Source organism: Nymphalis io, chromosome 12, assembly GCF_905147045.1.
Source record: "Nymphalis io chromosome 12, ilAglIoxx1.1, whole genome shotgun sequence".
Lineage (NCBI taxonomy): Eukaryota > Metazoa > Arthropoda > Insecta > Lepidoptera > Nymphalidae > Nymphalis > Nymphalis io.
This window is the reverse complement of record NC_065899.1, coordinates 8277243-8295047: the sequence shown is the minus strand read 5'-3', so window position 1 is coordinate 8295047 and position 17805 is coordinate 8277243. Positions and strand designations below refer to the sequence as shown.

The 17805-nt window shown below is 30.8% G+C and overlaps 1 protein-coding gene across 1 annotated transcript in view; it reads right to left on the bottom strand.

Annotated features, from left to right (window-relative positions):
• The window catches only part of LOC126772362 (spondin-2), a 53375-nt gene extending 41884 nt beyond the window's left edge, over nt 1–11491 (bottom strand). Inside the window, exon 1 of the mRNA XM_050492706.1 lies at nt 11292–11491. The gene's annotated coding sequence lies outside the window, so the exon portion shown is untranslated. The remainder of the gene's footprint in view (nt 1–11291) is intronic.
• Between the last annotated feature and the right edge of the window lie 6314 nt (nt 11492–17805).

Below are 17805 nucleotides of genomic sequence, written 5' to 3'. Positions count from 1 at the left end.
ATGTGTCTCTTCAACTTTATTACAAGCAACCTTTCCACTATATTTGTGAAGCTCAGAAATAGAATTAAGTAGGTCATCGTACGTCAGTATCGCTTCAATATGTTGTTATGAACGATTTAACACGGTAAATTTTCTTTCAATTTCGAGTCGTATTTTAATTGTGTTAAGGTTTATAATATGAGCAGCATTTATTTTACACATCTTCCATTATATATTTTGGTAAATTTCGAAACGCTCATAAAGTAACAATTTTAGAAAATCGATAAATTTATAGATACGGAAGTATCGTATTTGTAACTAATCAGTTCTAAAAAGAAAAAAAAGGAAAAATTCAAATAAAACATCATTTGTTCACCGCACTCCTTATTTTCTACGGAACAACATTCGGAGATTTATAATAAGATCATATTGTCGCTTATATAAAACATTTACAGCAATTTTAAAATAATATAATGGATTTATTTATAACTAAATAATGAATGATAATTATAGATTAAACATTTGAGTTAGGATTAAAAGTATATTAAAATAGGTTTGGCTAAACGCGTAAGAGTGCATGTATATGCGGAGTAGTAGTACAGAGCGAACCATGGGGTAAGATGTATGTAATAAGAAGGCTTGTGTTATGTGTATAAGAGCAAAAGATTCGCTTTTAGTATAAGTGATTAATATAGTGCTATAAGAGGTTTTTTCTTTAATTTTGACGTTTTGTAACGTTAAAAGGCATCACTATTAAAATAAAACTATACTTTCAAAAGTAAGATTGAATAATAAATTCATATTTTATTGTTAATTAAAATTACTAAACTTTGTAAGAAACTGCTTAAATAAACTTTGTTTTATAATCTAGTTTCCTTATTTCGCAAGAAACGAAGCGAGCATTCAACTTGGTTCGTTTTAAAGAACACCCACTTAGACATTTCCCGAATATTCTAACGTCGAGAGGCAAAATCTAGAATCGTCAGAGCACTTCAGAACACTTCGTGATTCTAGCTTTGAGGACTCGAAGTTATTCCAATTATATCATAATATTTGTCGCTCTGGTTATTGTGGTAATGATTTAAAAAGTTTTGAATATAAATAAAGTGGATGAAATTGGTGGATTTTAATAAAAAGTCGCAAGTTTATATCCGAACAAACAACAGTATATAATAAATAATAATAAATAAGTTCATAATAAGTATATATTTATTCTTGTTCTAGACGTTGAAGGAAAACATCTTGACAGTACATGTTTCTATTGTTTTTAAACAAGTGACATATATCGGTTGTAGTGGAGTAGCTTGATGGATGATGACAACAATCTTTATACGTTTCTCTTTAACAGGAGAAGGGTTTTTCTTTAAGTTTATATATAGTAGTTTATATATGGTTTATATATAGTATAGGATTAATAGTGTATGAAATCAAAATTTATTATATTTAAGGATTTGAAAATGGTTACGCTAAAATCCATCGCCTGGCTCAGCGGCTGTCTACTATGGCGAAATGTAGTTTACACCTAAGCTACTATATTTTTGTTAAGAACGTACTAAAAAAAAACAAACTAGAATATGCTTTTATTAACAAAGTTATTAGGTACTGAAACAATTTAATCGTACACTTGTGCCAAGCCATAAAAACTGCTAATTGTATAATTTTGACCCGAGTTGGAATTGGATGTTTGAGCGATAAATTTATAATAACTTTTTCTAACTCTTTCGTGATAAAAACGGGGTACAGTCAAAAATTGAATTATATATAAATTTCAACAGTATTATTTTTACCTTTATAGCCAATAATTTGCTTTAAAGATAAAAATTATCTTGCAAACAGCGAAATTCATTTAAGAGCTTGGTAAGAAACAGCTCTTGGATATCCAGCCTTTTTGAGATATTTAACACCGTATCTGTAAAACGTGATGACGCTCTGAACCTAGCTAAGGTTCAGAGCATTTTAAATACACTCTCTACAAAATAAATGGAAAAGTAGCTGTTGTAAGCTAAAAATTAACAATTGTATGCGGCCGAAGCCGCGGGCTTAAACGTGTATCATAGACACAATCTGTTACGATCGATTCACACGACTAAAATATAAGATTATTGTTACGATGATATATATGACGATTGATATAAAATAATACTTTTTTATTTAAGGGAGATCAGCTTACAATTAAAATAATCATGTAAAATGACTGAATGTTAAATGATTGAATGAATGATTCAAAAGCGCCATTAAAAGCCTACTCGAATAATTCATATTTTGATGTTTTTCTAATTTAAATAAGTCAATAATACGAGTATATTTATGTAAGTATGTACTTTAATTATGCTTCTATTTATAATTCATTTCGTGCTTTTCGGTGAAGGAAAACATCGTGAGGAAACCTGCATGTGTCTAATTTTATCGAAATTCTGCCAGAGGTGTATTCCACCAACCCGCACTGGAGCAGCGTGGTGGAATAAGCTCCAAACCTTCTCATCAAAAATGGAGAAGAGGCCTTAGCCCAGCAGTGGGACATTTACAGGCTGTTACTGTTATTCTACTTTAATTATGCACCGTGATTTAACTGTCACATGTCTGCTTAATTTGTACAGACTTCAAATGAAAATATGAAGCAGTTATTTTTAATGATAATTTTATTTGTACTGAATTTGATTAGTCGATATATTTTGTATTTTTATTACAAAAATCCCATTTAAGACGAAAATCGATCCTCAAAAGAAACGTCAACGGAATATTTAATTTACTTATCAAGTTTCAAAGTCTAGAGCATTCATGCAGCCTTTTTATTTGCCTACGTTTTACAGCTCCAGTCACTTTCAATTTTCAGCTGAAAGCGCTTTATTGCTTGTTTTGCGCGTGACAAACATACGAATGTACTTTATTTATAACGAAACGCAAACTTTTTCTCAGCCCATCTTTTACATTCGTTATTTGAATTTTTATATTTAAAGGTCAACAACCTTACAGGTCACGACGTTAAATACCACCTTCAGTATTACTGAAACTGTAAAACTGTTATGAGCGTTTTTTTTTATTTTTCCCTGTCTCTACCTGTTATGTAGTGTGAATGGGTTTTAAACACATAATAACTTTATAGGAAAAAATATCAATCTGTGTATGAATTACTCTTTTAATAATTATATTTTCACCGGTATTAGGGCTATGTGAACTTGGGTACAACCCATTTACTAATTATTCTACCGCCATGAAATGCAAAACTGTATTTCAGTTTGAACGATGAGTGAGCCAGTGTAATTCAAGGCTCTGTATTTTCTCCATATTGAAAAAGGGGTAACTTGTATTTGTTTAGGTAATTTAGCTGATTTTTACGCTCTTCAATCTTGTGGGATTTTTTTCCCATGTAATGACTAGACTATTACAGGTAACAATAAGATTACTTTAGTGTCTGATTAGATTAATTGTTTCATAATATCCGTGATTTTAGACATGAACCAGTTCCCTAATATACATATTTATATATACGTGTCTATAAAACCTTCTCCTCAAAAGCCAGCACCCCAGCCCAGCAGTGGGACATTAACAGGCTGTTACTGTTATAGAATTTGCACGTCCTAACACTTCTAAAAATATGATTGTTTATATTCTCATAAATATAGACCTATTAGTGAAATAACTTAAGTTATTTTTATTGTACTTTTTTTGCAAGTCTTGCATGGTTTTTTTCGTAGGTCTACAGCGAAGTTGCATTTGTAATCCTGATACAAAACGGTTTGAATATGAACTAAAACTGCACAATGTTTCCACTTCAATCTAAGTGTATATTTAAATCTTAATATATATATATATATATATATTAAGATATATATATAAGAAATTGTACATTAATATATCTACAGACCTCTAATTTATAGATTTACTTTACATCGAAAAGTACGTCAACCGTTGGTCATGTACCTATTCACTCTCCGTTCGTAATGAGTTGCTGTAAAATAGTGTGAGGATTAGCGCGCATCTTCTTTTAATGATACTCGTATAGTACAGTATCGTCTGCGCAGTGGCTTTTGCCCGTTAAAAATAACCGCCATATACAAACAGGCCAATGGAAGTTCATCACTGACAGATAATTTACTGATGTTAGTGTGGAACGCCAAACAGAAGGGTTGTAGAGTGTGACATTGATTGACGGCTTGATGGCGAGTTGATATTGGTTTTGTATATAGAAACGTTTATACTCTCTGCTGAGATGATCGCTCATCTGTTAGTATTAATCTTTCATGTGAAAATTGAAAATAAACAGCTGTTTATTATTTTACTCATTTCGTGTCCTGAGTAAGATGGAACTAGATGGTATAAATTTGAAACTCGGATGATAGAGCCAAAATTTGACAGGCCAATTATGGTTTGTTGGTAAAAACACGCAAAAAAATTTGAAATACGAATCTCTGAGTTCCGATTTAACTAGGTCTCAAATAACAAGGCTGCAAGCTGCAATGTCAGAGAAGTGGCAATGATCGTAATATTCAAACTCATATTTAATTCAATCACAAAGACATTTAACATAAACGCAGTTTTTTAGGTCAGTACCTTGTAAGACATTTAATTAAATATTAAATAATATTATTATTTGTGATAGCATTGTCTTAGAAAATTATATACCTATAGTTTTTTTAAACTTTACCAGTTCATTACTCGTTACTAAACACGATCGGTCACTGTTGTTTAATAACGAACCAAACATTCATTAACATAATATTATGAGTATTCACATTCGGGTTTTCACGAAATAAAATAACAATAAAGTTCCTCTCGAATGGCGTTGCGAAATAAAAAGATTATGATGACAATTATTCAACGGCTGGCAACCTTAAATCACTGTACATGGCAGAAGCTAATGGAAAGTGGGCGCGTTTAAACATTTTTTCGCTCAATTGAAAAAAATATTTCAAAGGACGTAAATTTTTATGAACAAAAACGCGATGCGGAATGTTCGCTCTTTGTTCCCCTAGAGATTAATGTGATATTTTCATGCATTGAATTGTATGCAATTCTTTCGTAGTATTTCACTAAAATATTGCTATCCCATTGTGATTTTTGATACTTAAGTTTTAAAATTGGAATTATCAAAAATATATTTTTCGTCCGACACTAATCTATAATTTATATAATAAAGCTGGAGAGTTTGTATAGATCTTAGTATTGTTGTGTTTTGTTTTGAACCTTAGTTCCCAAGGTTGGTGGTGCATTGGCGATGTAAAGCATGGGTAATATTTCTTACGATGTCGATGTTTATTGGCGGTAGTGACCATTTACCATAAAGTGGCTTTATTCGCATATTGTATAAAAAAAATCAAATAATATAAATCAAATTTAAAGCGTGTATAATTGAAAGCACAGCAGTTATAGTAATAAAAGGCTGACCTCATTAATTGCAGAATAGTTTATTTAATGTGGCTTATATAATGAATGATGAATAACTAAAATGCCTACATTTTTTATTTTAGTATAACAGTTGTGCGAACTCCGGGTTCTTGCTAATTAGGGTACTCTAGTTTAGAACTTTGGCTGTCGCTTAGTCTGGCGTCCCTTCGTCCTTACGTAAATGTGGCCAATGCAATAATTAAAGTTCATTTTATCTAGACATAGAAAAGCCAAGATGGCCCAGTGGTAAGAACGCGTGAAACTTAACCGATGATCGTGGATTCAAACCTGGGCAAGCACCACTGAATTTTCATGTGCTTAGTTTGTAATTATAATTCATCTCGTGCTTTACGGTGAAGGAAAACATCGCGAGGAAACCTGCATGTGTCTAATTTCACTGAAATTCTGACACATGTGTATTCCACCAACCCGCATTGGAGCAGCGTGGTGGAATAAAATCCAAACCTTCTCCTCAAAAATAGGAGAGGAGGCCTTTAGTCCAGCAGTGGGACATTCACAGGCTGTTACGTTATCTAGACATAAACAGCAACCAATACATGAATACTGTATATGTATTGTTTTTCTGCCCCGTTGATGTATTTGCTAGATATAGAATCAATAAAAACCCATACCGGGTTTTTCTGTCAAGACATCTCAGTAGCAGTCCGAAGTCAGAAAGTTGTCTTAGCTTAAACTCGCGTGCACGTAAAATAATAATAATAGCTTTATTTGTCAAAGAACAACAGCCCAAACATAAAACATTAAAAGTTAGATATTAAAATTATAACCACAATTTATCAAAGAAAAAAAAATACAATTAAATGACAATATTAATTCAAATATACACATAAATATATAAAATTAAAAAAAAATATATTAAAACGTTTCATTGTGATTCAAATATTCCAGAAGATTAAATAGTCTTCTAAATGATATCGTCTTTTGATTGTGTAATCGCTTCATCATATGTCCATTAAAATTATTAATAATTATTGTCAGGATATTTTTGTGAATAAGGATGCAGTACTCTTCTTCATAAATCCAAATGAATATGATTTTTCTATATTCGATTACATTTTGTATAGTAACAAATAAATAAACGACAAAAGCAACAAAATTACTAACAAGATATATGTATATAAGTACACTCACGATGTTACCTGTACATATTAAATTGAATAACGAGAAAACGAAATAAACAACATGCATAATAAATATACGCTACTGTATTGGTGTCATGTTTTACCGTTTATTAATATCCGTTGTCTATTATAATTTTATAAGAAAATTATACCTTTTTATAAACCTATGTATATACAAAATGTATAAATGACTCATACTGAAATAAATACATTGCACGCAAAGAAATTCAATAGAATTAGTTATGCTACGAAAGCATTAAGGTGCGTTCATATCCTATAAAAAAATTTTTTTTTTTAAATATATATATATATATTTCTTTTAAATATATATAATAATTGATTACTATATAGTATATAGTCTATAATTATCATCATTTAGCGTAATTTATAAGGTGTTTGAAAAAGGATTTGACAGCTATTGACGATCGGAAGCCGGCTTGACGCTGATCCTCCTTAGGAATGCTTTTGTTTGTACCCCTCCATTCTACGTCTGGTATGAATGCACTTAGGGAAATTCTTAGTTAGGTTGAGATAAAGTGGCTCTGTTCTAATCAATTAAAACGCTGCGGCCTTACTATGTAATACTTTTATAATATAGATGTATATATAATTGTAAGTTTTATTTGCAAAATAAATCTTACAAACGCAATATATACCACTGTTACAATATACTATATATACATATATATAACAATTAAAGTCTAAATTAATTAAATATTAATTATTTGAGTGAGTAACATCTATCAGGTCAGCTTGTTGGTACCAAATTGTTTACATTCTCGCATTGTTTGTTACACAATTAATACAAGCGGAGGTATAAAGCGTATAAAACGTCTAATAAATGCTGCGGAGAAAACGACATCTTTTTTTCACACTGTGAACGAACGTTAACCTCGTAGCTATGACGTAGCGACGTAGAATGAACAAATTCTACGGTACCGGCGGCTACGACAGGTGGGGTGATGAAATTTATGCTCCAGTTGCTTGGGTTTACTCAGCTATTTTATTATTAAATGGAATAGTTTTGTTTCATTTATTTTTCGAGACATTTTCAGAACTTCAAGCGTATAATAAATATTATGACAAATTCATTTTCTTATCATCAGATTTTGTTTATAGAATAGATACAAAATTGCAATAAAATATATATTTAAAATAGGCTTTACAAGTCTTTTCAAACGCCAAAAATAAATTATTCTTTTTATTAATTACAGAAGAAACTAGCATTGGTTCCGAATCCTAACTAATACTATAAAAGTGAGTTTATTTTTTACGCCTTCACGTTTAACTACTTAACCAATCATAATGATCATCATGACATACCTGTCCCCCCTCCCTCCACTCTCACACGTATGCAAGGCCGCAGATGAAAACTAGTTCATAATAATATATAAAATATTACCCAATTTTTTTCAATTGGCTTCTTTTGGTTACATTTTTATAATTATTATAAACGTATCATTATTACATTCTACAATCCTTAACGATTTAGCCAGCTGTGCGCAGTGTTAAGTTTGGATTAAATTCTCAACTTCTATAGTAGTAATATATATAATTTTATCACACACGCACTATTATAATTCTGCTAAGTATTGCTGTTTTGCGGTAGAATATCTGATGAGTGGGTGGTACCTACCCAGGCGAGCTTGCACAAAGCCCTACCACCAGTACACAAAGCCCTACCACCAGTAAATGAAATGGTTTGATGAAAACATGTATCAGAATTGTATCCGATTATTTATTTTAACTTATGAATGTCTAGTGTAGTTTTTATTTCATATTAGGAATATAATATGAGATAAAAAAATACAAAATGGAAATAAATAACTTCAGCCAAAGTACTCCAAACCGGATGTTAAAAAGAAATTCGTATTAAGAAATTAACCCTAGTTACTAAGGGAGATATCGCCAAAATATCTGTCAAAATATGACAAAACATATTTTTTTCTTGAGGTTTCTGTATATCACCTAAAAGATAGAAAATACATTAAGCTTAGTATTATTTAAACAAAAGGCTTAAGTTGCGATTTTCTTCCTCTGCCTAATTATGATGATATATATCAATATTTTTGTCTCAGTAAATAATTACATTTTTATTGATATTTTACAGATAACGTCATTTTTACGTAATATTGGTGCCAAAACGAATAAAACATATTAAGTATTGCAAAATTATAAAAAGTGCAAATTGTTATACTGTTGTTAGGCAAAATGGCATAGAGACTAGAACACGTGAATATAAGCCGAAGATTTCTGATTCAAACCCAAGTAAGTTCCACCAATCTGCATTGCATAGTGATGGAATAAGCTTTTCCCAGCGACTGGACTTTTAAAGATTGTTGCTGTAGTTTACTCTTTCCCACCGATTAAACGAAAGGATGAAGAAGTTAACCTGACCGATTTCTGTTACGGTGGCGTGGCTGTTACGGTGTTATTTTTAAATGGAACTAGCCTGCACAGGACATATTATAGTACACAAGTATGTGCGCAAGCACAACTACACTCTATTTCCTCGTTCTCAATTCGATGGGACAGTGATATCGAGACACATACTTTCCAAGGTACCTGATTTAAACACTAGCTATTTCCAGACTCCAGATAGATACTAAGAATTTCTCGACATAAAAACCCAATAATTCTTTATTGACTCGAAGCAAGTTTTGAACCTAGAACCTCGAGGTCTGCAGCCTAATCAGCTAGGCACTAAACTAATAAGGCAGTCAACTAAATTTGTAGGGCCAATAATGAAATAACATACGAATAGGTATGTTAATTAAATAAAATAACATAGAGAGGATCGGCATTGCGATTCAAAGGAAAAATGCTACTAGCATTCTTGCCACCATTCCACGCGGTCATGATTTGTATAGCTTTTTTTTATTTGTATATATTAAAGGCCTTTTTAAATATATTATTATTGTAATAGGCTTAAAACATTCATATAGATAGATAGTTAGTTATATAAACATTCATATAGATAGATAGATGTGGTGTGATCCAAATAAAGTCTTTATTTGGATCACACCACATGAGTAAAAATAAGAAGATAAAAAAGAAATGACAAAAGTAGCACAGAGTTTAAGTTAATTTATGTCGTAGAAAAAAATAAATAAAAAATTAACTAACTTACAAAAATATTTACAAAAATATAGAGCTTGAAAGTCAACAGATTACTAAGTTCATGGTTTTTATCTTCTATTTAATCTTGTATTGAGGAATATACCTTTTTTATTCCCAATCTCAAGATAAGATATCGTCATTCATTTTACTATGTTTTATTTTAACGAGTAATCGTTATGTACATATAAGACGTACTGTAGATCGTGAGTAATTAACCTAATTGTCGCACACCTTAGAAAGCAATAATACAAACGAAACTGTTACATATGTACTTTAAGATAATTATTAAGAACTTGAAAAATATACACTTTATGGTGAAATACTCTTTAATATAAAAAATGTATTTTTTTAAATATGAATTAAATTTCAAATTACGAATAAATAAAATATTCTTAAACTATTAATATGATTAGAGCAATGGTTACTGCGGACGAGTTACTAAGGGACGAGTGTACGATTTCTGAGTATATATTAATATTTCTGTTTCGGTTTAAATATGATAATTATTTGTATACATATATCATCGAAAATTGTTCTTTGCGTTTCCTTATTTTATAAATATCATAACAGAACGCTTTCTAGTGAGTATGACTTTATGATAGAATTATTTGACATTACATTAAAAATCGTTTATATCCTTACATCCTACAATTTCATTTTTAAAATCATCAACTATTTATTAAAATAAATCCGGATATCGTGTATATTATACACGTGTTTTTTGCACAACTATAAAACTATAATATACAAGTGGCACATAAGTTGTACCGGAGTATTGTTTACAAAATCTAAATCGAATCACAACGCATACTGGCATTAGTTTTTCTGTATAGAATTATCAATCTCGATTTTTAAAACCATTAATAATTATTAAAATCGTGCTGTGTATAATATAATAATAATGAAATAAATAAATATATTAACGTTCAGTTTCGTCAAACTTATATCTTCAATATTACATTAACATGTGCACATATTATGCTGAAAGCGTTGTTAATATATATGTAGTTCAACGTACATTGGTATTTGATAAAAAATATAATATGATTGCAATATCATACAGTACGTTTATATGAATCAATTACTTCTATAATGTTTATCATATTTCCTTCTTGAATAACATAAAATTATTGTTTTTTATTTTTATTATTACACAATAAATTATTTTTTAAAGAAACAAAAACATATTATTCAAAGTTATTTTTGGCTTGTTTCATTTACTAAAGTCAGTCAAAACTTCGTTCATTTTTTATATATTAAAATATCTTGCCATTAAGTCGCAAATATTATACAGTTTTGAAAATTACTTTGATACAAGAACTGTAATACTAATGAACTATAAATTTATTGTTACAATTTTGCTGTGTTAATACTGATAAATTACATCAATGCAAATTGCATTAAGCTTAATTAATAATTAATAAAAATTACTGACAAATGCGTTACGAGAAAAGTTTTTTAAGTTGTTATTTATTAAAAATATATAACAATATTTAAATATAAAGCAATACCACTACGGGTAAAAAGTTCAACCATTTTTTCATGTTATAAAATTTAAATATAAAATATTGCATGGCTACTATAACATAAAGTGCGTATATTTTACGATATCCCGGATAAAAATACTACATACACCTGTAATTGGCACCGTAACGTAACACTCACCATTCATATCGCAGCCGATAACATTACCAATATCCTTCTCACAATGTTTAATTAGAACACAGTCTACATACACCCCAGGACCGAGGAGGGATCGTTAGGACCGCTTTTTCATCAATTTTTCATTAGGTTGCCCGGCAAAAACACGCCCGATACGTGTTATCGGTAACACCGTGCGCAGGCCCCACGTCCGCTCGTCACGAGCTCACGGGCAAAACTGGGAAGGGAGCTCACAGTGCTCCGAATCCGAACTCTATTAGAAAAGGAGGAAAATATACGTTAGAAAAGGACGGAAACGGGTGCAGAGGTGCGCAGAAAAGAATTAGATGTTTATTGTGGGCTACGTGTAATAGGATAACAGAAGCTGTGTGTGAGAGCTTTTTAGTAGTTTCGAGTGTCAATCTCTTGTTTTTGTTAGCTCTTCCACTTGATATTATCCTAGTACAATAGCTCGTTTACATACAGATATTATCTTTTGTTTGTTTATCTCGCTGTCCTGTTTAAGCAGTTATTAATTAATTATGTATGGATACGAAAGCCACATTTAGTTCTATTTCTCGTTTTGTTGAAAAAAAAATCTGCGGCCTATTTTATTTCGCTGGTCGTAAAAATCTTTGTATGTCATCATTTTAATATGTATGCTTTATCATTATTATATTTTTGAAAACAAAAAGCTTTATTTCAACATTTCTAGAATATTCAAATTTCCAATGAAAAACCAGATAGGTTTGATATTTCTATCTCAATAGATTTCTGTATATATAATAACCGAGATTGCCCAGTGTCTAGAAAAGGTAAATCTTGTACGGATATTGTGGATTCAAATTCAGGTACACATCGCAATACTTTCTAGTGCTTAATTTGTGTTTATAATTCACCTCTTGTTCGGCAGTGAAGGTAATCATCGTGAGGAAACTTGCATGTGTCGGATGCAAACCTGCCACATATGTATTCCACAAACCCGCATTGGAGCAGTATTGTGGAATAAGCTCCTAACCTTTATCTCAAAAATGAGAGGAAAGCCCAGCAGTGGGACATTTAAAGGCTATTACGATTATGTTTTAGAATAACCATCACTTTAATAGATATCAATCGGTATATGTTAATTTGGTTTCCTTATTGTTAGACACTGACATTGTAAGAAATATTAACCATCGCTTACATTAGCAATGTTATGTGCCTTATGCCTATAGTTACAAATGTCTTCAAACTGAAACACAATAATACTAAGTACTGCTATTATGCGGTAGAATATCTGATGAGTAGTTGGTACCTACCCAGACGAGTTTGCACAAAGCCCTTTCACCAAGTAAACTTAGATTCGAATCCTTTACTTACCTTTACCTTTGTTTTTTTCTTACTTACTTTTTTACTTTAAAAAAAGTACAGAAATTCTTATTCTCTTAAAAAAAATAATCTTAAAAAAATTAAGAACGAAATACTTCTAAGCGCCTTCCGAATTTAAAAGTAATTTACGGATTATTCGGGTAAGAGTTGACAAATTCAATAAAATAATTTTAATTTTAAAACAAAAGATACCATTGGAATCCATCCGAGCCCAGCATTAATATAATGGACAGTAAATTAACTTGGAGCGAAAATCATTCGTGTGGAATGCATAAAGTAAATAGACCAGGATAGGGTTTGCATATTTAGTGACGTATTTTGAGGACACAATATACGGGTATATTATTACATATTAGTCGTACGTAATGATCGATGAGTTTTCCAATCGTCAATATTTCGAGAAGCATTCGATATTTCTCAATTATTAAGAATTTTTATGTATCTTGCTTTGATAATGCCTCCTTTTTACCCTTTACGTGCAATTAACTCCTCGTAAATAAATAACAAAGGAGGTCATGATATAATAAAAGAGTTTTCAATAAACGCTTATATAATTTAGTTGTATTTCTTAAATTCATATTGCTAATACGAGTGGAATTGTTGATCTAGGTATTCATGTATAACTTAACCAAACACAAATGTCAATAATACTAACTCCAAGATTAAAAAACCATTTCTTTTCTTATATAACCTTCTTAAGGGAAGAATTTTTAAAAACTTATTTAGTGCTCATCTTCATTATTTAAGGAACAGCTGTGCATTTTTATGCTTTTAATACAGTCGACTTAAGCTGTACGTTGTCTGACAGCCAGTCAGACAGTCAATGTTAGCGATTCATTAAATAGATTTCAAAGGACTTACTACATTCAATACGCACATTTTCTCGTGATATTTGTCTTCCCATTTTATTTTCTTATCGTATAAAATAGCATTTGTTTTGATACGTGTCACCGTTCTCTGGTTCATATGCTCTTTGAATTGCTAGCGTAATCGCTGACGTCACATAATTTTAACAAAGCGAGAAATTAAAAAAGCTTACAAATTCAGGGAAGATTTCACTAAACCATGACAAAAGAGCTCGGGACGATCCCGGATGCTCGGATCATCTGGTAACCTTGTGTCAGAGGCTGGGATTATTTTATTCATTCTGACGCCGAATCCGCTACGATAATCGTTCGTATAAAATTTTATTCACTACTACTGTTACTCTTTAAATGTTTATATGTTAAGCGTTGGGTGCGAATGGTTTTATTGACTAGTAAACGTAATAATACATAATAGTTGTCCGCTTAATGTAGCGAATATTCAAAGGTAATTATGTATTTAATATTATTTACTATGCGGTATAATTTGAAATCATTAAAATGGAATCTATTATAATTGGTCTTATGTTATTATAATTTTCAGACGTATTCCTTTCTATTTTGGTAGATATTATTATATATTCACTGTATATATGGTACACATGTGTCTATGTGTCATAATTAATTATATGAATATGTCTTAGTTTAATACTACAAGATGTTATTGCTTAATTTTATGTTTTTTTTTAACATGCCAATATTATTTGTGAATCATAGACACTTCTAGAAATAAAATTCATTAATACAAGATGAAAAAAGTGTACTTAAAAATATTCACTGCCAGCATCTAAGTCAAGTTCAATACGGTCTGAATTACATACATATTAATGAAAGGCGAAGACGTGCTCAGTGTTTTTATTGGAGCATAAAATATCATGCCTACAAGAAAGAAGTGCGAGGTGTACAATTTTAGTTTGGCTTAGTTTTCTGTATTAAAGATTTTTTACTTTTTATCTTATTAAATAGGAAACCAACGCTGTATACAATTTTGTTTCTTATTCTAGACTACAATCTTAAATAACTTAAATATAAAAATTGTACACCTCACTTATAGGCTAACTTAACATGCGTAGGAAAAAAAAGTACATTCTTTGTTATAAAACTTAAAAAAGAATTAAATTACGGAAGCAAAAAAAAAAGGAGAAACTATTTATAAAAACAAAACAAAACATGCAAAAATTATAACAAAAAAAGAAGTAAGCGTTATTATAAAAAATTGACAATTAAATTAATTAATATAAGAATAATTAAAGATTTAGTATTTATAGAATTTATTAATTATAATTATAACCTTTTTGTCTAGTGGCTGGCAAATAAAACTGCATATTATAAATAAATAAAAATACTCAATAAGACATGATATCTCTTGTAACTATAATGAAGATTTTAAACAGAAGTAATAGAACACAACATTAAACAACAATATTACTATTAAATGTGTCACATTGTTAAAACATTCTGTCATAGTATTGGCGGTTGGCGTGGTTAGTAGATACTTGCTATTCACGCCGAAGGCTGTGAGTTCAATTCCCACTCAGTGTCTGTCCTGAGTGCTTGTGTACATAAACATGTCTGTTTGTCCTGAGTCTAGGTGTAATTATATATATATATATATATATATATATATATATATATATATATATATATATATATATATATATTTCTCTCTGGTTTCCATAGTACAAGCTCTGCTCAGCTTGGGATTAGATAACCATGTGTGAATAATGTCCCAGGATTTAGTAGAAGGTATATAACATTTAAAAAAAATCACACAAACTTAATTACTGACTCAGCCCAGATTATTAATTTAACTTCAAATATTAAATACCAAATTTTAGACGAAGCAAACAACTATAACAAAGGTATACACTAATTATACAAAATCAAACATTCGATGCTGGAGTTGATAGCAAAATGATATAAGCTGACCTACATTGATATGCTATTTTGATGTGGCTATACTTTTAATTTTATACTTATTGTGGTATATCAATTTCGAAAATTTTAAGATTGAGTTCTAAAACGGTTCTTACAGAACAGCTCCGCAGTTCATTGTCGTCTGTGAATACGTTGAAAATTTTTCATGCAAATTACTCCCGAAACCGACAAGCTCTTATGGTAATGTGTTTTGATCAAATACAGTCTCGATTATTATGTACATATTTTCATTTGCTTTGATAAAAGATGATTGAATGTGTTTGTTTCTATTTGAAAATATTAAAAATGGTATAAAAGCGTACTCGTTAGCACGAAATTTAGATACGAAGATGAAGTTAGACGTCCCTCGAGGATATTTTTCTGAATAAAATAATCATACAATATCTTTGATACTTTTGTTAAAAAAACTACGTCGTTAAGTGGTTGGCTAAATTATAAGACTGAAATCAGGTTCGAATTCTGGATGAGGCTGATAAAAAGCTATTAAGCTTTTTTGTCAGGAATCACGAGGGTACAAACTCGGGCATACTGATAATTTCTAGAAATACTGGCTTTCAACTTCCAAGCTCTGGGCTATTTTAGAGTATGGGCAGTGTTGTAGTCCACCCTTTTTTTAAATTTAATCGATCATATTTTTAAAGCAGATGATATTTAAAAAAAAAATGTCTACAATTTTATTCTATATATAGTTTTTTGTTGTTTTTTGTCTCCATTTTATATTAAATTTATGTTATAAATTTATAAATAATATTAAGAAAATCTATTCTCTCTTTAGGAATGAAATGGTTAAAAAGGTCCAAAATTTCCCGAATAAGCTCTAAAATCCTTCTTAGAAGAAGTTTAGCAAATAGTTTTGAACAGTCTCTTACAAATCTGTCATACGAAGTTTAAATGAGCTCATTCGGAAAGCAAACGCAACTAGAACTAGCAAGAAACTTAATAAGTTTTTAAAACTATTTTTATTGCATTGTGTCCATTTAATATGATACAATCATATATTATTTAATATTTAGCTACATACCTATACAAACGTAGACGAAGTAACGAAATAACAAAATGAACCAACGTCAACAAGATTTGTACAATTAAGCTCAGAGATGTTATACACGAATTATTATCAACATATTGTGATCTGAATTGCATTTGGTATAAGAATTAAAATTGTGTGTACCGCTCATTTGTTGGGATTAGAATTTATATGCACCGTCCAGTACTGTCCGTGGGGAAATTTTCTAGGTTCAGAACGTGCTATGAACAATATAGTTTGTTTATGGCCATGAAATGCAAACAAATTATCGCAAGAGCTTTATCTATGAAATAACCATTTAAAACGAAGATAGTGCATTTTTTACAGAACTTAAATTTATATTCCTTTTTATTTTACGGTTTGTGATCTCTGCCGTCTGGTACCCACCCGTACCACATACTTGGCGGTAAGGCTTTGTGCAAGCTCGCCTGGCTAAATACCCTCCACTCATCAGGTATTCTATCGTAAAACCGCTATTAGTATTTTTGTGTTCCGGTTTGAAGTGTGAGTGAGTCAGTGTAATTACATGCACGAGGGATATAACATCATAGTTCCTAACGTTGGCGGCGCATTGGCGATACAATATACTTATACTTGCAGTATCAGTACCTATGAGGGAATTGTTTACTAGTAGGTGACCCATTCGCCTGTTTTTGTCGCGTGTCTTCCAGTTTTACATAAATAACTGATATCACCAAAATATCTATTAGATACAGCAGATTATATTTTTCAATAACATAATATTTTATCTAAATTTGTATACTGCAAACTATCGTGATCAATTATAATCAGCGCCCGTGGTATGCGTACGGAAATTCGATTTACCCGCACCGTGTGCAATACAGATAAGATTAAAACGGACTTATAAACTATTGTATATATTTGTGTCACATCAACAGTGGCGAGCTTATACTAATAAAACCAATACTTTTTGGTTTAACAGCATAATATTACACTGTATTTCCACATTATGTGCGTTTACTAAAAATAACTTGAAATTTTCCATATAATCCGATTAGTTAAAGTAAAGTAACATAATGTAAATTTACGGGGCTAATGTTCTCCTTTTTAAAAGAGGGCATGGAGCTTATTCCACCACTTTTTCATTGAGGGTTGGTGAACTATGGCAGATTTTCATTCAACAGATACAGTTTTTTTCATGATGTTTTTCTTTACTACAAACCACGAGATTAGTTATTATATTATTTTTTTTATATGCGCCGGGATGGCAAATGACTCTACTCCATCTGATGGTAAGTGGTAGTAGAGTCCAAACGCGACGACGGCCAGTACAGTCGGGAAGAATGTTCTGTACTAGCCGTCCCCGCCTTGCCAGCCCGCA